Source organism: Pan troglodytes, chromosome 12, assembly GCF_028858775.2.
Source record: "Pan troglodytes isolate AG18354 chromosome 12, NHGRI_mPanTro3-v2.0_pri, whole genome shotgun sequence".
In the NCBI taxonomy this organism is placed as follows: Eukaryota; Metazoa; Chordata; class Mammalia; order Primates; family Hominidae; genus Pan; species Pan troglodytes.
Window position 1 is genome coordinate 8589035 of NC_072410.2, and position 22735 is coordinate 8611769.

Below are 22735 nucleotides of genomic sequence, written 5' to 3' on the forward strand. Positions count from 1 at the left end.
ATCTACACGGTCATCTGTGTATAGATGGAAATATCAACACCGCCATCTGTACAAACATGGAAATATCTGCACCGCTATCTGTATAAACATGGAAATATCTACACCGCGGACTGTATAAATATGGAAATAGCTATACCGCTATCTGTATAAACATGGAAATATCTACACTGCTATCTCTATAAACCTGGAAATATCTACACCGATATCTGTATAAATATGGAAATATCTACACCTCTATCTCTATAAACATGGAAATATCTACACCACCATCTGTATAAACATGGAAATACCTACACAGTCATGTGTAGGAACATGGAAAAATCTACACTGCCATCTGGATAAACATGGAAATATCTACAGAGCCCTCTGTATAAATATGGAAATATGTGCATAGGCATGTGTATAAACATGCAAATATCTGCACCGCTATCTGTATAAACATGGAAATACCTACACCACTGTCTCTATAAACATGGAATTATGTACACCGCTATGTGTATAAACATGGAAATATCTCCTCTACTGTCTGTATAAACATGGAAATATCTACACCGCGATCTGTATAAACATGGAAATATCTACACCGCTATGTGTATAAACATGGAAATATCAACACAGCTATCTCTATAAACATGGAAATATCTACAACGCCATCTGTATAAACTTGGAAATATCTACACCGCCATCTCTATAAATATAGAAATATCTACACCGCTACCTGTATAAATGTAGAAATATCTACAACACTGTCTGTGTAAACATGGGCATACCTTCACAGTTATCTGTGTAAAGATGGAAATATATTCTCTGCAATATGCGCAAATATGGAAATATCTACACCGCTATCTCTGTAAACATGGGAATATCTATACCGCTATCTGTATATACATGGAAATATCTACACTGCTGTCTGTATAAACATGGAAATACCTACATCGCTATGTGTGTAAACATGGAATTATCTGCACCACTATCTCTATAAACACAGAAATATCTAAAACGACATCTGTATAAACATGGAAATATCTACACCGCCATCAGCATAAACATGGAAATAACTATACCGCCATCTGTATAAACATGGAAATATCTACACTGCCATCTCTATAAACTTAGAAACATCTACACTGGCATCTGAGAAAGATGGAAATATCTGCACCGAGATCTTCATAAACATGGAAATATCCACAACTTTACCTGTATAAACATGGAAATATCTTCACCACTATCTTTATAAACATGGAAATATCTACACTGCCATCTGCATAAATATGGAAATATCTACACTGCCATCTCTAAACACATGGAAATAACTACACCGCTATCTGTATAAGCATGGAAATATCTACACCGCTATCTTTATAAACAAGGAAATATCTACACCGCTGTCTGTATAAACATGGGAATATCTACAACAATATCTGTGTAAACATGGAAATATCTACACAGCTCTCTGTGTCAACATGGAAATATGTGCACCGCTATCTGTGAAAGATGAAAACATGTAAACCGCAATCTGTGCAAATATCAAAATATCTACACCGCTGTATCCGTAAACATGGAAATATCTACAACGTTATGTGTATAAACATGGAAAATCTACACCGCTATCTGTATAAACATGGAAATATCTACACCACGATCTCTATAAACATGGAAATGTCTACACCGCTATCTGCATATACATGGAAATATCTACACCGCTATCTGTATAAACTTGGAAATACCTACTCTGCTATCTCTATAAATATTGAAATAGCTACAACGCTGTCTCTATAAACATGGAAATGCCTACACCGCTATCTTTATAAACATGGAAATATCTACATGGCTATCTCTATAAACATGGAAATATCAACACAACTATCTGTATAAACATGGAAATATCTACACTGCCATCTGTATAAAGATGGAAGTATCTACATGGCGAGCTGTATAAACATGGAAATATCTACACCGCTATCTGTATAAACATGGAAATACCAACACCGCTATCTGTATGAACATGGAAATATCTACATCGCTATCTGTATAAACATGAAAATATCTACACTGTTATCTCTATAAACTTGGAAATATCTACTCCACCATCTATATAAACATGCAAATCTCTACACAGTCATCTGTGTAAACATGGAAATATCTACACCGCTATCTCTATAAACATGGAAATACCAACACTGCTATCTCTATAAAGATGAAAATATCTGCACCACAATCTCTATAAACATGGAAATATCTACACCGCCATGTCTATAAACATGAAAACATCTACACCACCATCTACAGAAATATGGAACTATTTACACCGCCATCTGTATAAACATGGAAATATTGACACCACTATCTGTATAAACATGGAAATATCTACACGGCCATGTGTATAAAGATGAAAATATCTACAACACGAGCTGTATAAACATGGAAATATCTACACCGCTATCTGTATAAACATGGAAATACCATCACCGTTATCTGTATAAACATTGAAATATCTTCACCGCTATCTGTATAAAGATGGAAATATCTACAACGCTATCTGTAAACATGGAAATATCTTCACAGCTATCTGTGTAAACTTGGAAATATCTACACAGCTATCTGTGCAAAGATGGAAATATCTACACCGCTATCTCTGTAAACATGGAAATATCTACACCGCTATCTGTATAAACATGGAAATAACTATACCGCTATCTGTATAAACATGGAAATACCAACACCGATATCTGTATAAACATGGAAATATCTACACCGCTATCTGTATAAATACGGAAATATCTTCACGACTATCTCTATAAAGATAGAAATACCTACACCGTCATCTATATACACATGGAAATATCTACACCGGTATCTCTATAAACATAGAAATACATACACAGCCATCTCTATATACATGGAAATATCTACACCGCCATCGGCATGAACATGGAAATATCTACACCGCTAACTGTATAAACATGGAAATATCTACACAGCTATCTGTGTTAACTTGGAAATATCTACATAGCTATCTGTGTTTAGATGGAAAAATCTACACCACAATCAGAGGAAAGATGCAAATATCTACACCGCTCTCTCTGTAAACATGGAAATATCTGCACCACTATCTGCATAAACATGGAAATGTGTACACCACCATCTGTATAAAGATGGAAATATCTACATCGCGAGCTGTATAAACTTGGAAATATCTACACCGCAATCGGTATAAACTTGGAAGTATCTACACCGCTATCTGTATAAACCTGGAAATATCTACAATGCTATCTGTATAAACGTGGAAATATCTACATCGATATTGGTATAAACGTGAAAATATCTCCACCACTATCTGTATAAACATGGACATATCTACACTGCTATCTCTATGAACATGGAAATATCTACAACGCTATCTGTACAAACATGGAAATATCTACACTGTTATCTCTATAAGCATGGAAATATCTACACCGCCATCTGTATAAACATGCAAACATCTACACATTCATCTGTATAAACATGGAAATATCTACACCACCATATCTATAAACATGGAAATATCTAAATTGCCATCTGTATACACATGGAAATAACTACAAAGCCATCTGAAGAAACGTGGAAGTATCTACACCGCTATCTGTATAAACATGGAAATATCTACACAGCTATCTCTATAAACATGGAAATAACTACACCGCCATCTGTATAAACATGGAAATACCTACAAAGTCATCTGTATAAACATGGAAACATCTACAGAGCCATCTGTATAAACATGGAAATATCTACACAGCCATCTGTATATACATGGAAATATCTACACCGCTATCTGTATAAACATGGAAATAACTACACCGCTATTTGTATAAACAAGGAAATATCTACACCGTGATCTGTATAAACATGGAAATAACTACACCGCTGTTTGTATAAACAGGGAAATATCTACACCGCCATCTGTTTAAACATGGAAATATATACACAGACATCTGTTTATACATGGAAATATCTACACCGCTATCTGTATAAACATGCTAATAACTACACCGCAATCTGTATAAATGTGGAAGTATTTGCACCGCTATCCCTATAAACATGGTAATATCAACACCGTGACCTGTATAAACATGGAAATAACTACACCATGACCTGTATAAAGATGGAAATATCTACACCGCGATCTGTATAAACATGGAAATATCTACACCGCGATCTGTATAAACATGGAAATATCTACACCGCCATCTCTATATACATGGAAATATCTACACCCCTATCTGTATAAACATGGAAATATCCAAACCGCTATGTCTATAAACATGGAAAAATCAACACCGCTATCTCTATGAACATGGAAATATCTACACCGCCATCTCTATAAACATGGAAATATCTACACCGCGATCAGTATAAACGTGGAAATATCTACACCGAGATCTGTATAAACATGGAAATATCTCCACTGCTATCTCTATAAACTTCATAATATCTACACCGCCATCTGTATAAACATGGAAATACTTACAAAGTTATCGGTATAAACATGGAAATATCTACACCGCCATCTGTATAAACATGGAAATATCTACACAGCCATGTGTATATACATGGAAATATCTACACCGCTATCTATATAAACATGGAAATAACTACACTGCTATCTGTGTAAACATGGAAATATATACACCGCCATCTACATATCCATGGAAATATCTGCGCCGCCATCTGTATAAACATGGAAATATCTGCACGGTCATCTGTGTATAGATGGAAATATCAACAACGCCATCTGTACAAACATGGAAATATCTGCACCGCTATCTGTAAAAACATGGAAATATATACACCGCGGTCTGTATAAACATGGAAATATCTAAAACACTATCTGTGTTAACATGGAAATATCTACACCGCTATCTCTATAAACATGGAAATATCTACACCGTGATCTGTATAAACATGGAAATATTTACACCGCTATCTGTATAAACATGGAAATTTCTACACCGTTATCTGTATAAATATGGAAATATCTACACCGCTATCTCTATAAACATGGAAATATCTACACCGCCATCTGTATAAACATGGAAATATCTACAATGCCATCTCTATACACATGGAAATACCTACACGGCAATCTGTGTATAGATGGAAACATCATCACCGCCATCTCTACAAAGTTGGAAATATCTACACTGCTATCTCTATAAACATGGAAATAACTACACTGCAGTCTGTATAAACATGGAAATATCTACACCGTTATCTCTATAAACATGGAAATAACTACACCACGATCTGTATAAACATGGCAATATATACACCGCTATCTGTATAAACATGGAAATATCTGCACTGCTATCTCTATACACATGGAAATATCTACAAAGCCATCTGTATAAACATGGAAATACCTACACAGTCATGTGTAGGAACATGGAAATATCTACAGAGCCATCTGTATAAACTTAGAAATATCTAAACAGCCCTCTGTATAAATATGGAGTTATCTGCATAGGCATCTGAATAAACATGGAAATATCTGCACCGCTATCTGTATAAACATGGAAATACCTACACCGCTGTCTGTATAAACATGGAAATATGTACACCGTTATGTGTATAAACATGGAAATATCTCCACTACTGTCTGTATAAACATGGAAATATCTCCACCGTTATCTCTATCAACATGGAAATATCTGCACTGCTATCTCTATAGACATGGAAATATCTACAGCGCCATCTCTATAAACATTGAAATATCTACACTGCCATCAGTAAAAACATGGAAATATCTACACATTCATCTGAATAAACATGGAAATATCTACACCACCATCTGTATAAACATTGAAATACCTACAATACCATCTGTATACACATGGAAATATCTACACAGACATCTGTATAAATATGGAAATATCTACACCACCATCTGTGTAAACATGGGAATATCTACACTGCCATCTGTAGAAAGATGGAAATATCTACACCGCTATCTCTATAAATATGGAAATATCTACACCGCCATCTCTATAAACATGAAGATATCTACATTGCCATCTCCATAAAGATGGAACTATCTACTCCGCCATGTGTATAAACATGGAAATATCTACCCCACCATCTGTGTAAACATGGAAATATCTACACCGCTATCTGTATAAACATGGAAATAACTACACCGCCATCTGCATGTCCATGGAAATATCTATGCCGCCATCTGTATAAACATGGAAATATCTACATGGCCATCTGTGTATAGATGGAAATATCAACACCGCCATCTGTACAAACATGGAAATATCTACATCGCTATCTCTATAAACATGGAAATATCTGCACTGCCATCGGTAAAAACTTGGAAATACCTATACAGTTATCTGTATAAACATGGAAATATCTACACCACCATCTGTATAAACATGGAAATATCTACAGTGCCATCTGTATACACATGGAAATATCTACAGAGCCTTCTGTATAAACATGTCAATATCTACACTGCTATCTCTATAAACATGGAAATATCTACACCGCCATCTCTATAAACATGAAAATATCTACACTGCCATCTCCATAATCATGGCACTAACTACTTCGCCATTTGTATAAACATGGAAACATCTACACCGCCATCTGTGTGAATAAGGAAATATCTACAATGCCATCTGTATAAAGATAAAAATATCTGCACCGCGAGCTGTATAAACATGGAAATATCTACATCGCTATCTGCATAAACGTGGAAATACCAACACCGCTATCGGTATAAACATGGAAATATCTACAACGCCATCTATATAAACATGGAAATATCTACACCGCTATGTCTATAAACTTGGAAATACCTACACCTCTATCTCTATAAACATGGAAATATCTACAGCGCTATCTGTATAAACATGGAAATATCTACACCGCTATCTGTATAAACATGGAAATATCTACACCGCGATCTGCATAAACATGGAAATATCTACACCGCGGTCTGCATAAACATGGAAATGTCTTCAACACGATCTGTATAAATATGGAAATATCTACACCGCTATCCGTATAAACATGGTAATATCTACACCACCATCTATATAAACATGGAAATATCTACACCGCGATCTGTATAAACATGTAAATATCTACAATGCCATCTGTAGAAAGATGGAAATACCTACACCGCAATCTGTGTAAACATGGAAATATCTACACCGATGTCTGTAAAAACATGAAAATATCTACACCGTTATCTGTACAAACATGGAAATATCTTCACCGCGATCTGCATAAACATGGAAATATCTACAGCGCCATCTCTATAAACATTGAAATATCTACACTGCCGTCTGTGAAAACATGGAAATATCTACACAGTCATCTGAATAAACATGGAAACATCTACACCACCATCTGTATAAACATGGAAATACCTGCAATACCATCTGTATACACATGGAAATATCTACACAGACATCTGTATAAATATGGAAATATCTACACCGCGATCTGTATAAACATGGAAAAATCTACATCGCTATCTTTATAAACATTGAAATAACTACAAAGCTATCTCTATAAACATGGAAATATCTACACCGCCATCTGTACAAACATGGAAATACCTACAAAGTCATCTGTATAAACATGGAAATACCTACACAGCCATCTGTATAAACATGGAAATATCTACTCAGCCATCTGTATATACATGGAAATAACTACACCGCTATCTGTATAAACTTGGAAATAACTACACCGCTATTTGTATAAACAAGGAAATATCTACACCGTGATCTGTATAAACATGGAAATATCTACACCGCCATCTCTATAAACACGGAAATATCTACAGCCTATCTGCATAAACATGGAAATATCCACACCGCTATCTCTATAAACATGGAAAAATCAACACAGCTATCTCTATGAACATGGAAATATCTACACCGCCATCTCTATAAACATGGAAATATCTACACCACGATCAGTATAAACATGGAAATATCTACACCGCTATCTGTATAAACATGGAAATATCTCCACTGCTATCTCTGTAAACATCGAAATATCTTCACCGCCATCTGTATAAACATGGAAATACTTACAAAGTTATCTGTATAAACATGGAAATATCTACACCGCCATCTGTATAAACATGGAAATATCTACACAGCCATGGCTATATACATGGAAATATATACACCGCTATCTATAAATACATGGAAATATCTACACCGCTATCTGTATAAACATGGAAATATCTACACCGCCATCTACATATCCATGGAAATATCTGCGCCGCCATCTGTATAAACATGGAAATATCTACACGGTCATCTGTGTATAGATGGAAATATCAACACCGCCATCTGTACAAACATGGAAATATCTGCACTGCAATCTGTATAAACATGGAAATATCTACACCGCGGTCTGCATAAACATGGAAATATCTAAACCGCTATCTGTATAAACATGGAAATATCTACACCGCGGTCTGCATAAACATGGAAATATCTAAACCGCTATCTGTATAAACATGGAAATATCTACACCACTATCTCTATAAACATGGAAATATCTACACCGTGATCTCTATAAACATGGAAATATTTACACAGCTATCTGTATAAACATGGAAATATCTACAACGTTATCTGTATAAACATGGAAATACCTACAACGCCATCTGTGGAAACATGGAAATATCTACACCACCATCTGTATAAACATGGAAATATGTACAATGCCATCTGTATACACATGGAAATACCTACACGGTAATCGGTGTATAGATGGAAACATCAACACCGCCATCTGTACAGACTTGGAAATATCTACACTGCGGTCTGTATAAACATGGAAATATCTACACCACGATCTGTATAAAACATGGAAATCTTTACACCGCTATCTGTATAAACATAGAAATTTCTACACCGTTATCTGTATAAATATGGAAATATCTACACCGCTATCTCTATATACATGGAAATACCTTTACGGTCATCTGTGTAAACATGGAATTATCTACACCACCATCTGTATAAACATGGAAATATCTACAATGCCATCTGTATACACATGGAAATAACTACACGGCAATCGGTGTATAGATGGAAACATCAACACCGCCATCTGTACAAACATGGAAATATCTACACTGCTATCTCTATAAACATGGAAATATCTACACTGCGATCTGTATAAACATGGAAATATCTACACCACGATCTGTATAAACATGGAAATATATACACCGCTGTCTGTATAAACATGGAAATAACTACACGGCCATCTGCATGTCCATGGAAATAACTACACCGCCATCTGTATAAACATGGAAATATCTATCCCTGCATCTGCATAACCATGGAAATATCTACACTGCGATGTAGACACATGGAAATATCTACACAGCCATCTGTATAAACATGGAAATATCTGCACTGCTACCTCTATAAACATGGAAATACCTACAATGCAATCTGTATGAACATGGAAATATCTACATCGCTCTCTGTGTAAACATGGAAATATGACGACCGCAATCTGTTTAAATATGGAAATACCTACACCGCTATCTGTATAAAAATGGAAATATCTACAGAGTCAACTGTATATACATGGAAATATCTACTCCACCATCTCTATAAACATGGAAAAACTACACTGCCATCTCTGTAAACATAGAAATATCTACACAATCATCTGTATATGCATGGAAATATCTACTCCACCTTCTCTATAAACAGGAAAATATCTACACTGCCATCTGTATACACATGGAAATGTCTACAGAGCCATCAGTATAAACATGGAAACATCTTCACCGCTATCTCTATACACATGGAAATACCTACACTGCAATCTGTATAAACATGGAAATATCTACACCACAAACTCTATAAACATGGAAATATCTACACCGCCATCCCTAAAAACATGAAAATATCTACACCGCCATCTCCATAAACATGGAACTATCTGCTCCGCCATCTGTGTAAACGTGGAAATATCTACACTGCCGTATGTATAAAGATGGAAATATCTGCATCCCGTGCTGTATAAACATGGAAATATCTGCACTGCTATCTGTATAAACAGGGAAATTCCAACACCAATATCTGTATAAACTTGGAAATATCTACACCACGATCTGTAAAAACATGGAAATATTTATAAGTCTCTCTGTATAAACATGGAAATAAATACACTGCTATCTGTATAAACATGGAAATATCTACACCGCCCTCTGAATAAACATGGAAATATCTACACTGCTATCTCTATCAATATGGAAAAATATACACTGCTATCTCTATAAACATGGAAATATCTATGCCGCCATCTGTATAAACATGGAAATATCTACACCACCATCTCAATAAACATGGAAATATCTAGACTGCCATCTGTATAAACATGGAAATATGTACACAGCCATCTACATAAACATGGAAATAAATACACCGCTATCTCTATAAACATGGAAATATCTACACCGCCATCTGTATAAAGATGGAAATAGCTACACCGCCATCTGTATAAAGATGGAAATAACTACACTGCAATCTCTATAAATATAGAAATACCTACACCGCTACCTGTATAGACATGTAAATATCTACACCGCTATCTATATAAACATGGAAATATCTACACTGCCATCTGTATAAAGATGGAAATATCTACACCGCGAGCTGTATAAACATGGAAATATCTACACCGCTACCTGTATTGACATGTAAATATCTACACCGCTATCTATATAAACATGGAAATATCTACACTGCCATCTGTATAAAGATGGAAATATCTACACCGCGAGCTGTATAAACATGGAAATATCTACACCGCAATCTGTATAAACATGGAAATACCTACAATGATATCTCTGTAAACATGGAAATATCTACAGAGCTATCTGTGTAAACTTGGAAATATCTACACCGCTATCTGTGTAAATTTGGCAATACTTACACCGCAATCTGTACAAAGATGGAAATATCTACACCGCTATCTCTGTAAACATGGAAATATCTACACCGCTCTCTGTATAAACAGGGAAATATCTACACTGCCATCTGTACTCACATGGAAATATCTACACAGTCATCTGTATAAACATGGAAATATCTACACCACTATCTGTATAAACATGGAAAAATCTTCACTGCTGTCTGTATAAAGATGGAAATATCTGCAGTGCGAGTTGTATAAACATGGAAATATCTACACCGCTATCTCTATAAACATGGAAGTACCTACAACGCCATCTCTATAAATATGGAAATATCTACACCGCCATGTGTACACACATGGAAAAATCTACACAGCCATCTGTATAAACTTGGAAATATCTACACCGCTATCTCTATAAACATGGAAATATCTACACCGCTATCTGTATAAACATGGAAATATCTACATCGCTATCTGTATAAACAGGGAAATATCTCCACCGCTATCTGTATAGACATGGAAATATCTACACCGCTATCAGTATAAACATGGAAATATCTACCACGCTATGTGTGTTAACATGGAAATATCTACACAGATATCTGTGTAAACTTGGAAATATCTACACAGCTATCTGCGTAAACATGGAAATATCTACACAGCAATCTGTGCAAAGATGAAAATATCTACACCGCTATCTCTGTAAACATGGAAATACCTACACCGCTACCTGTATAAACATGGAAATATCTACACCGCTGTTTGTATAAACAAGGAAATATCTACACCGCCATCTGTAGAAACATGGAAATACCTACACCGCAATCTGTATAAACATGGAAACACCTACACCGCTATCTGTATAAATATGGAAATATCTACACCGCTATCTCTATAAACATGGAAATACCTACACCGCTTTCTCTATCAACATGGAAATATCTACACTGCTATCTCTATATACATGGAAATATCTACACCTCCATCTCTATAAACATGAAAATATCTACACCGCCATCTTCAGAAACATGGATGTATCTACACCACTATCTGTATAAACATGGAAATATCTACACCACTATCTGTATAAACATGGAAATATCTTCACTGCCATCTGTAAAAACATGGAAATATCTACACCGCCATCTGTATAAAGATGGAAATATATACACCGCAATCTGTATAAATATGGAAATAACTACACCGCTATCTCTATAGACAAGCAAATATCTACACCGCTATCTGTATAAACATGGAAATATCTACACTGCCATCAGTATAAAGATGAAAATATCTACACCGTGAGCTGTATAATCATAGAAATATCTACACCGCTATCTGCATAAACATGGAAATACCAACACCGCTATCTGTATAAATATGGAAATATCTACACCGCTATCTCTATAAACATGAAAATACTTACACCACCATCTCTATAAACATGGAAATATTTACACCGCTATCACTATAAACATAGAAATAACTAGACCGCCATCTCTATCAACATGGAAATATCTACAACGCTATCCGCATAAACATGGAATTATGTACACAGACATCTGTATAAACATGGAAATATCTTCACCGCCATCTCTATAAACATGAAAATATCTACACCGCCATCTTGAGAAACATGGATGTATCTACACCGCCATCTGTATAAACATGGAAATATCTACACCACTATCTGTATAAACATGGAAATATCTTCATTGCCATCTGTATAAACATGGAAATATCTACACTGCCATCTGTATAAAGATGGAAATATCTACACCGTGAGCTGTATAAACATGGAAATATCTACACCGCTATCTGTATAAACATGGAAATACCAACACCGTTATCTGTATAAACATGGAAATATCTACAGCGCTATCTCTATAATCTTGAAAATACTTACAGCACCATCTGTATAAACATGGAGATATTTACACCGCTATCTCTATAAACATAGAAATAAGTACACCGCCATCTCTATAAACATGGAAATATCTACACCGCCATCTGCATAAACATGGAAATATCTACACAGCTATCTCTATAAACATGGAAATATGTACACTGCCATCTGTATAAACATGGAAATATCTACACCGCTATCTCTATAAACATGGAAATACCTACACCGCCATCTGTATAAACATGGAAATATCTACACCGCTATCAGTATAAAGATGGAAACATCTACAACGCTATTTTCATAAACATAGAAATATCTACACCGCTATCTGTATAAACATGTAAATATCTACAACAATATCAGTGTAAACATCAAAATATCTACACCGCTATCAGTGTAAACATGGTAATATGTACACTGCTATCTGGGTAAAGATGGAAATATCTACACCGCAATCTGTGCAAAGATGGAAATGTTTACACCGCTATCTCTGTAAACATGGAAATAACTACACTGCCATCTGTATAAACTTGGAAATATCTACACAGCCATCTCTTTAAACATGGAAATACCTACACTACCATTTGTATACACATGGAAATATCTACACTGCCATGTGTATAAACATGGAAATATCTACACCATTATCTCTATAAACATGGAAATTCCTACACCTCTTTCTGTATAAACATGGAAGTAACTACATGGCTATCTGTATAAACATGGAAATATCTACAACGCCATCTGTATAAACATGGAAATACACACAAAGTCATCCGTATAAAAATGGAAATATCTACACCACTATTTCTATAAACATGGAAATATCTACTCAGCCGTCTCTAAAAACATGGAAATATCTACACTGCTATCGGTATAAACATGGAAATAGCCACACCGCTATGTGTGTAAACATGGAAATATCTACACCGCCATCTGTATAAACATGGAAATATCTCCACCGCTATCTGTATAAACATGGAAATATCTACATAGCTATCTGTATAAACATGAAAATATTTCCACCGCTATAGGTATAAACATGGAAATATCTACACCGCTATCTTTATAAACATGGAAATACCTACACCGCTATCTGTATAAACATGGAAAATCTACAACACTGTCTGTATAAACATGGAAATATCTGCACTGCCATCTGTAAAAACATGGAAATATCTACACAGTCATCTGTATAAACATGGAAATATCTACATCTCCATCTGTATAAACATGGAAATATCTTCAATGCCATCTGTATAAACATGGAAATATCTACACTGCCATCTGTATAAACATGGAAATATCTACACAGCTATCTATATAAACAAGGAAATATTTACACCGCAATCTGTATATACACGGAAATATCGACATCGTTATCTGTATAAACATGGAATATCTACACCGCTATTTGTATAAATATGGAAATATCTACACTGCTATCTGTATAAATATGGAAATATCTACACCGCTATCTCTATATACATGGAATTGTCTACACCGCTATCTGTATAAACATGGAAATAACTACACCGCTATCTGTATAAATCTGCAAATATCTACACCGCAATCTGTATAAACATGGAAATAACTACACCGCTATCTGTATAAACATGGAAATAACTACACCGCTATCTGTATAAACATGGAAATATCTACACCGCTCTCGGTATAAACATAGAAATATCTACAAAGCTATCTGTATAAACATGGAAATATCTACACCGCTATCTGTATATACATGGAAATATCTACACCGCTATCTGTATAAACATGGAAATATCTACACCGCTATCTGTATAAATATAGAAATATCTTTACAGGTATCTCTATAAACATGGAAATGTTTACACCGCTATCTGCATAAACATGGAAATATCTACATGGCTATCTCTATAAACTTGGAAATATCTACAGAGCTATCTATATAAACAAGGAAATAACTACACAGCAATCTGTATAAACATGGAAATATCTACACTGCTATCTCTATAAACATGGAAATGTCTACACAGCTATCTGTATAAACATGGAAATATCTACATGGCTATGTCTATAAACATGGAAATATCTACACCGCCATCTGTATAAACATGGAAATACCTACACAGTCATCTGTATAAACATTGAAATATCTACACCGCTATCTATATAAACATGGAAATACCTACACCGCAATTTGTGTAAACATGGAAATATCTACACCGCTATAAGTATAAACATGTAAATATCTACACCACTATCTGTAAAAACATGGAATATATACACTGCCATCTGTATAAACATGGAAATAGCCACACCGCTATCTGTGTAATCATGGAAATATCTACACCAACATCTGAATAAACATGGAAGCATCTACACAGCTATCTGTACAAATATGGAAATAACTACACCGCGATCTGTATAAATATGGAAATATCTACACTGCTATCTCTATAAACATGAAAATTTCTACATCGCTATCTGTATAAACATGGAGATATCTACACGGTTATCTATGTAAACTTGGAAATATCTCAAGTGCCTTCTGTATAAACATGGAAATAACTACACAGCTGTCTGTGTAAACATGGAAATATGTACACCCCAATCTGTGTGAGGATGGAAATATCTACACCGCAATCTGTGTAAACCACTATCTCTATAAACATGGTAATATCCCCACCACTGTCTTTATAAACATGGAAATATCTACACTGCCATCTGTATAAACATGGAAATATCTACAAAGCCATCTATATAAAAATGGAAATATCTACACCGCTTTCTGTATGAACATGGAAATAGCCACACCGAAATCTGTATAAACATGGAAATATCTACACCACAATCTGTAAAAACATGGAAATATCTAAACGGTCATCTGTATAAACATGGAACTATCCACTCTGCCATTTGTATACACATGGAAATGTACACAGCACTATCTGTATAAACATGGGAAAATCTACATCGCTATCTCTATAAACATGGAAATATCTCCGCCACTATCTGTATGAACATGGAAATATCTACACCGCCATCTGTATAAACATGGAAATACCTACACCGCTATCAGTATAAACATGGAAATATCAACACCGCTATCTGTATAAACATGGAAATATCTACACCGCCGTCTATATAAACATGGAAATATCTACACCGCCATCTCTATAAATATAGAAATATCTACACCGCTACCTGTATAAACATGGAAATATCTACAACACTATCTGTGTAAACATGGGAATACCTTCACAGTTATCTGTGTAAACATGGAAATATGTACACCGCTATCTGTGTAAAGATGGAAATATCTTCTCCGCAATATGCGCAAATATGGAAATGTCTACACCGCTATGTCTGTAAACATGGGAATATCTATACCGCTATCTGTATACACATGGAAATCTCTACACTGCTGTCTGTATAAACATTGAAATACCTACATCGCTATGTGTATATACATGGAATTATCTACACCGCTATCTCTATAAACATAGAAATATCTAAAATGACATCTGTATAAACATGGAAATATCTACAACGCCATCAGCATAAACATGGAAATAACTACACCGCCATCTGTATAAACATGGAAATATCTACACTGCCATCTCTATAAACATAGAAACGTCTACACTGTCATCTGTAGAAAGAAGGTAATATCTGCACCGAGATCTTCATAAACATGGAAATATCCACACCTCTACCTGTATAAACATGAAAATATCTTCACCACTATCTGTATAAACTTGGAAATATCTACACTGCCATCTGTATATACATGGAAATAGCTACACTGCCATCTGTAAACACATGGAAATACCTACACCGCTATCTGTATAAGCATGGAAATATCTACACCGCTATCTTTATAAACATGGAAATATCTACACCACTATCTTTATAAACATGGGAATATCCACAACAATATCTGTGTAAACATTGAAATATCTACACAGCTCTCTGTGTCAACATGGAAATATGTACACCGCTATCTGTGAAAGATGAAAACATGTAAACCGCAATCTGTGCAAATATCAAAATATCTACACCGCTATATCTGTAAACATGGAAATATCTACCCCGTTATGTGTATAAACATGGAAATATCTACACCGCTATCTGTATAAACATGGAAATATCTACACCACGATCTCTATAAACATGGAAATGTCTACACCGCTATCTGCATATACGTGGAATTATCTACACTGCTATCTGTATAAACTTGGCAATATCTACTCTGCTATCTCTATAAATATTGAAATACCTACAACACTGTCTCTATAAACATGGAAATGCCTACACCGCTATCTTTATAAAGATGGAAATGTCTACATGGCTATCTCTGTAAACATGGAAATATCTACACCGCCATCTGTATAAACATGGAAATACCTACACAGTCATCTGTATAAACATGGAAACGTCTACACCACTATCTGTATAAACATGGAAATATCTACACTGCCATCTGTATAAACATGGAAATATCTTCACCGCTATCTGTATAAACATGGAAATATCTACACAGCTATCTCAATAAACATGGAAACAGCTACACTGCTATCTGTATAAACATAGAAATAGCGACACCGCTATCTGTATAAACATGGAAATATCTACACCACCATCTGTAAAAACATGAAGATATCTACACAGTCATCTGTATAAACTTGGAAATATCTACACCTCCATCTGTATAAACATGGAAATATCTACACTGCCATCTGTATACACATGGAAATATCTACACAGCCTTCTGTATAAACATGGTAATATGTACACCGCTATCTGTATAAACATGGAAATATCTACACCGTTATCTTTATAAACTTGAAAATATCTACACCGCCTTGTGTATAAACATGGAAATATACCCACCGCTATCTGTATAAACATGGAAATATCTCCAATGCTATCTCTATAAACATGGAAATATCTACACCGCTAACTGAATAAACATGGAAATATCTCCACCGCTATCTGTATAAACATGGAAATATCTACACCGCTATGTGTATAAACATGGGAATATCTACATCGCTATCTGAATGAACATGGAAATATCCCCAGCGCTATCTCTATAAACATGGAAATATCTACACCGCTATCTTTGTAAACATGGAAATATCTACTCCGCTACCTGTATAAACATTGTAATATCTACAACACTATCTGTGTAAACATGGGAATATCTTCACAGTTATCTGTGTAAACATGGAAATATGTACATCGCTATCTGTGTAAAGATGGAAATGTCTTCACCGCAATATGCGCAAATATGGAAATATCTACACCGCTATCTCTGTAAACATGGAAATATCTACACCGCTATCTGTATAAGCATGGAAATATCTACACTGCTCTCTGTATAAACATTGAAATACCTACACCGCTATATTCACAAACATGGAATTATCTACATCGCTATCTCTATAAACATAGAAATAACTTAAACGCCATCTCCAAAAAGATGGAAATATCTACAACGCCGTCAGCATAAACTTGGAAATAACTACACCGCCATCTGTATAAACATGGAAATATCTACACCGCCGTCTCTATAAACATAGAAACATCTACACTCTCATCTGTAGAAAGATGGAAATATCTGCACCGAGATCTTCATAAACATGGAAATATCTACACCTCTACCTGTATAAACATGGAAATATCTACACCACTATCTGTATAAACATGGAAATATCTACTCAGCCATCTCTATAAACATGGAAATATCTACAGAACTATCTGTATAAACATGGAAATATCCACACCGCTATATCTATAAACAAGGAAAAATCAACACGGCTATCTCTATGAACATGGAAATATCTGCACCGGTATGTGTATAAACATGGAAATATCTACACTACGATCTGTATAAACATGGAAATATTTACTCCGCTATCTGTATGAACCTGGAAATATCTACACTGCTATCTCTATAAATATGGAAATAACTACACCGCCATCTGTATAAACATGGAAATAACTACACAGTCATGTGTAGGAACATGGAAATATCTACACCACCGTTTGTATAAAGATGGAAATATCTACAACGTTATCTGTATAAACATGGAAATATCTACACAGTGATCTGTATAAACATGGAAATATGTTCAGCACTCTCTGAATAAAGTTGGAAATATCTACACTGCCATCTGTAAAAACATGCAAATATCTACACCACTATCTCTATAAATATGGAAATATTTACACCGCTATCTCAATAAACATGGAAATGACTACACCGCTATCTCTATAAACATGGAAATATCTACAATGCCATCTGTATTAACATGGAAATATATACACAGTCATCTGTATAAACCTGGAAATATCTACAATGTCATCTATATAAACATGGAAATACCTACAGGGAACTCTGTATAAACATGGAAATATCCACACAGCCATCTGTATAAACATGGAAATATCTACACCGCTATCTGTATAAACATGGAAATATCTACACCGCTATGTGTATTAACGTGGAAATATCTCCATTGCTATCTGTGTAAACACGGACATATCTCCACCGCTATCTGAATAAACATGAAAATATCTACACCGCTATCTCTATAAACATGGAAATATCTACACTGCCATCTGTACATAGAAATGTCTACAATGTCATCTGTAGAAATATGGAAATATCTACACCGCAATCTCTATAAACATGGAAATTACACCGCTATCTCTATAAACATGCAAATATCTACAACGCTATCTCCATCAACATGGAAATATATACACCGCCATCTCTTTAAACATGGAGATATCTACAACGCCATCTACATAAACAAGAAAATATCTACATTGCCATCTATATAAACATGGAAATATCTACACCGCCATCTTTATAAATTTGGAAATGTCTACACTGCCATTTGTAGAAAGATGGAAATATCTACAACGCCATCTGTATAAACGTGGAAATATCTTCACCGCTATCTGTATAAACATGGAAATATCTACATCGCAATCTGTATAAACATGGAAATACCTACACCGCTATCTGTATAAATATGAAATATCAAAACCACTATCTCTTTTAAAATGGAAATATCTACACTGCTATCTGTATAAACATGGAAATATCCTCACTGCTATCTCTATGAACATGGATATATCTACACCGCTATCTCAGTGAACAAGGAAATATCTAGACCGCCATCTCTATAAACTTGGAAATATCTACACCGACATCTGTATAAACTTGGAAATATCTACACCACTATCTGCATAAACATGGAACTATCAACACAGCGATCTGTATACACATGGAAATATCTACACCACGATCTGTATAAACATGGAAATATCTTCACCACGATCTGTATAAACATGGAAATTTCTACACCGCTATCTATATAAACATGGTAATATCCACACCACCATCTCCATAAACATGGAAATATCTACACCGCCATCTGTATAAACATGGAAATATCTACAATGCCATCTGTAGAAAGATGGAAATATCTACACTGCAATCTGTGTAAACATGGAAATATCTACAGCAATATCTGTAAAAACATGGAAATATCTACACCGCTATCTGTATAAACATGGAAATAACTACACCGCGATCTGTATAAACATGGAAATATCTACACCGCGATCTGTATAAACATGGAAATGTCTACACCGCTATCTGTATAAACATGGGAATATCTTCACAGCTATCTCTATAAACATGGAAATATCAACACCGCCATCTGTATAAATATGGAAATACCTACAAATTCATCTGTATAAACATGAAAATATCTACACAGCCATCTGTATAAACATGGAAATATCTACACAGCCATCCGTATATACATGGAAATATCTACATCGCTATCTGTATAAACATGGAAATAACTACACCAATATTGGAATAAGCAAGGAAATATCTACACCGTGATCTGTATAAACATGGAAATATCTACACCGCTATGTGTATAAACAAGGAAATATCTACACCGCTATCTGTATAAACATGGAAATAACTACACCGCTATTTGTATAAACAAGGAAATATCTACACCGTGATCTGTATAAACATGGAAATAACTACACCGCTATTTGTATAAACAAGAAATATCTACACCGCCATCTGTTTAAACATGGAAATATATACACAGACATCTGTTTATACATGGAAATATCTACACCGCTATCTGTATAAACATGCTAATAACTACACCGCTATCTGCATAAATGTGGAAATATTTGCACCGCTATCCCTATAAACATGGTAATATCAACACCGCGATCTGTATAAACATGGAAATATCTACACCATGATCTGTATAAACATGGAAATATCTACACCGCGATCTGTATAAACATGGAAATATCTACACCGTGATCTGTATAAACATGGAAATATCTACACCACGATCTGTATAAACATGGAAATATCTACACCGCTATCTGTATAAACATGGAAATATCTACACCGCGATCTGTATAAACATGGAAATATCTACACCGCAATCTGTATAAACATGGAAATATCTACACAGCCGTCTGTATATACATGAAAATATCTACACCGCTATCTGTAAAAACATGTTAATAAATACACCGCTATTTGTATGAACAAGGAAATATCTACACCACCATCTGTTTAAACACGGAAATATCTACACAGACATCTGTTTATACATGGAAATATCTACACCGCTATCTGTATAAACATGTTAATAACTACACCGCAATCTGTATAAATGTGGAAATATTTGCACCGCTATCCCTATAAACATGGTAATATCAACACCGCGATCTGTATAAACATGGAAATATCTTAACCATGATCTGTATAAACATGGAAATACCTACAAAGTCATCTGTATAAACATGGAAATATCTACAAAGCCATCTGTATAAACGTGGAAATATCTACACAGCCATCTGTGTATACATGGAAATATCTACACCGCTATCTGTATCAACATGGAAATAACTACACCGCTATTTGTATAAACAAGGAAATATCTACACCGTGATCTGTATAAACATGGAAATATCTTCACCGCCATCTCTATAAACACGGAAATACCTACACCCCTATCTGTATAGACATGGAAATATCCACACCGCTATCTCTATAAACATGGAAAAATCAACACCGCTATCTCTATAAACATCGAAATATCTACACCGCCATCTGTATAAACATGGAAATACTTACAAAGTTATGTGTATAAACATGGAAATATCTACACCGCCATCTGTATAAACATGGAAATATCTACACAGCCATGTGTATATACATGGAAATATCTACACTGCTATCTATATAAACATGGAAATAACTACACCTCTATTTGTATAAACATGGAAATATCTCCACTGCTATCTCTATAAACATCGAAATATCTGCACCGCCATCTGTATAAACATGGTAATACTTACAAAGTTATCTGTATAAACATGGAAATAACTACACCGCCATCTGTATAAACATGGAAATAACTACACAGCCATGTGTACATACATGGAAATATCTTCACCGCTCTCTATATAAACATGGAAATAACTACACCGCTATCTGTATATACATGGAAATATCTACACCGCCATCTACATATCCATAGAAATATCTGCGCTGCCATCTGTATAAACATGGAAATTTCTACATGGTCATCTGTGTATAGATGGAAATATCAACACCGCCATCTGTACAAACATGGAAATATCTGCACCGCTATCTGTAAAAACATGGAAATATCTACACCGCTATCTGTATAAACATGGAAATATATACACCGCTATCTCTATAAACATGGAAATATCTACACCGTGATCTGTATAAACATGGAAATATTTACACCGGTATCTGTATAAACATGGAAATTTCTACACCGTTATCTGTAT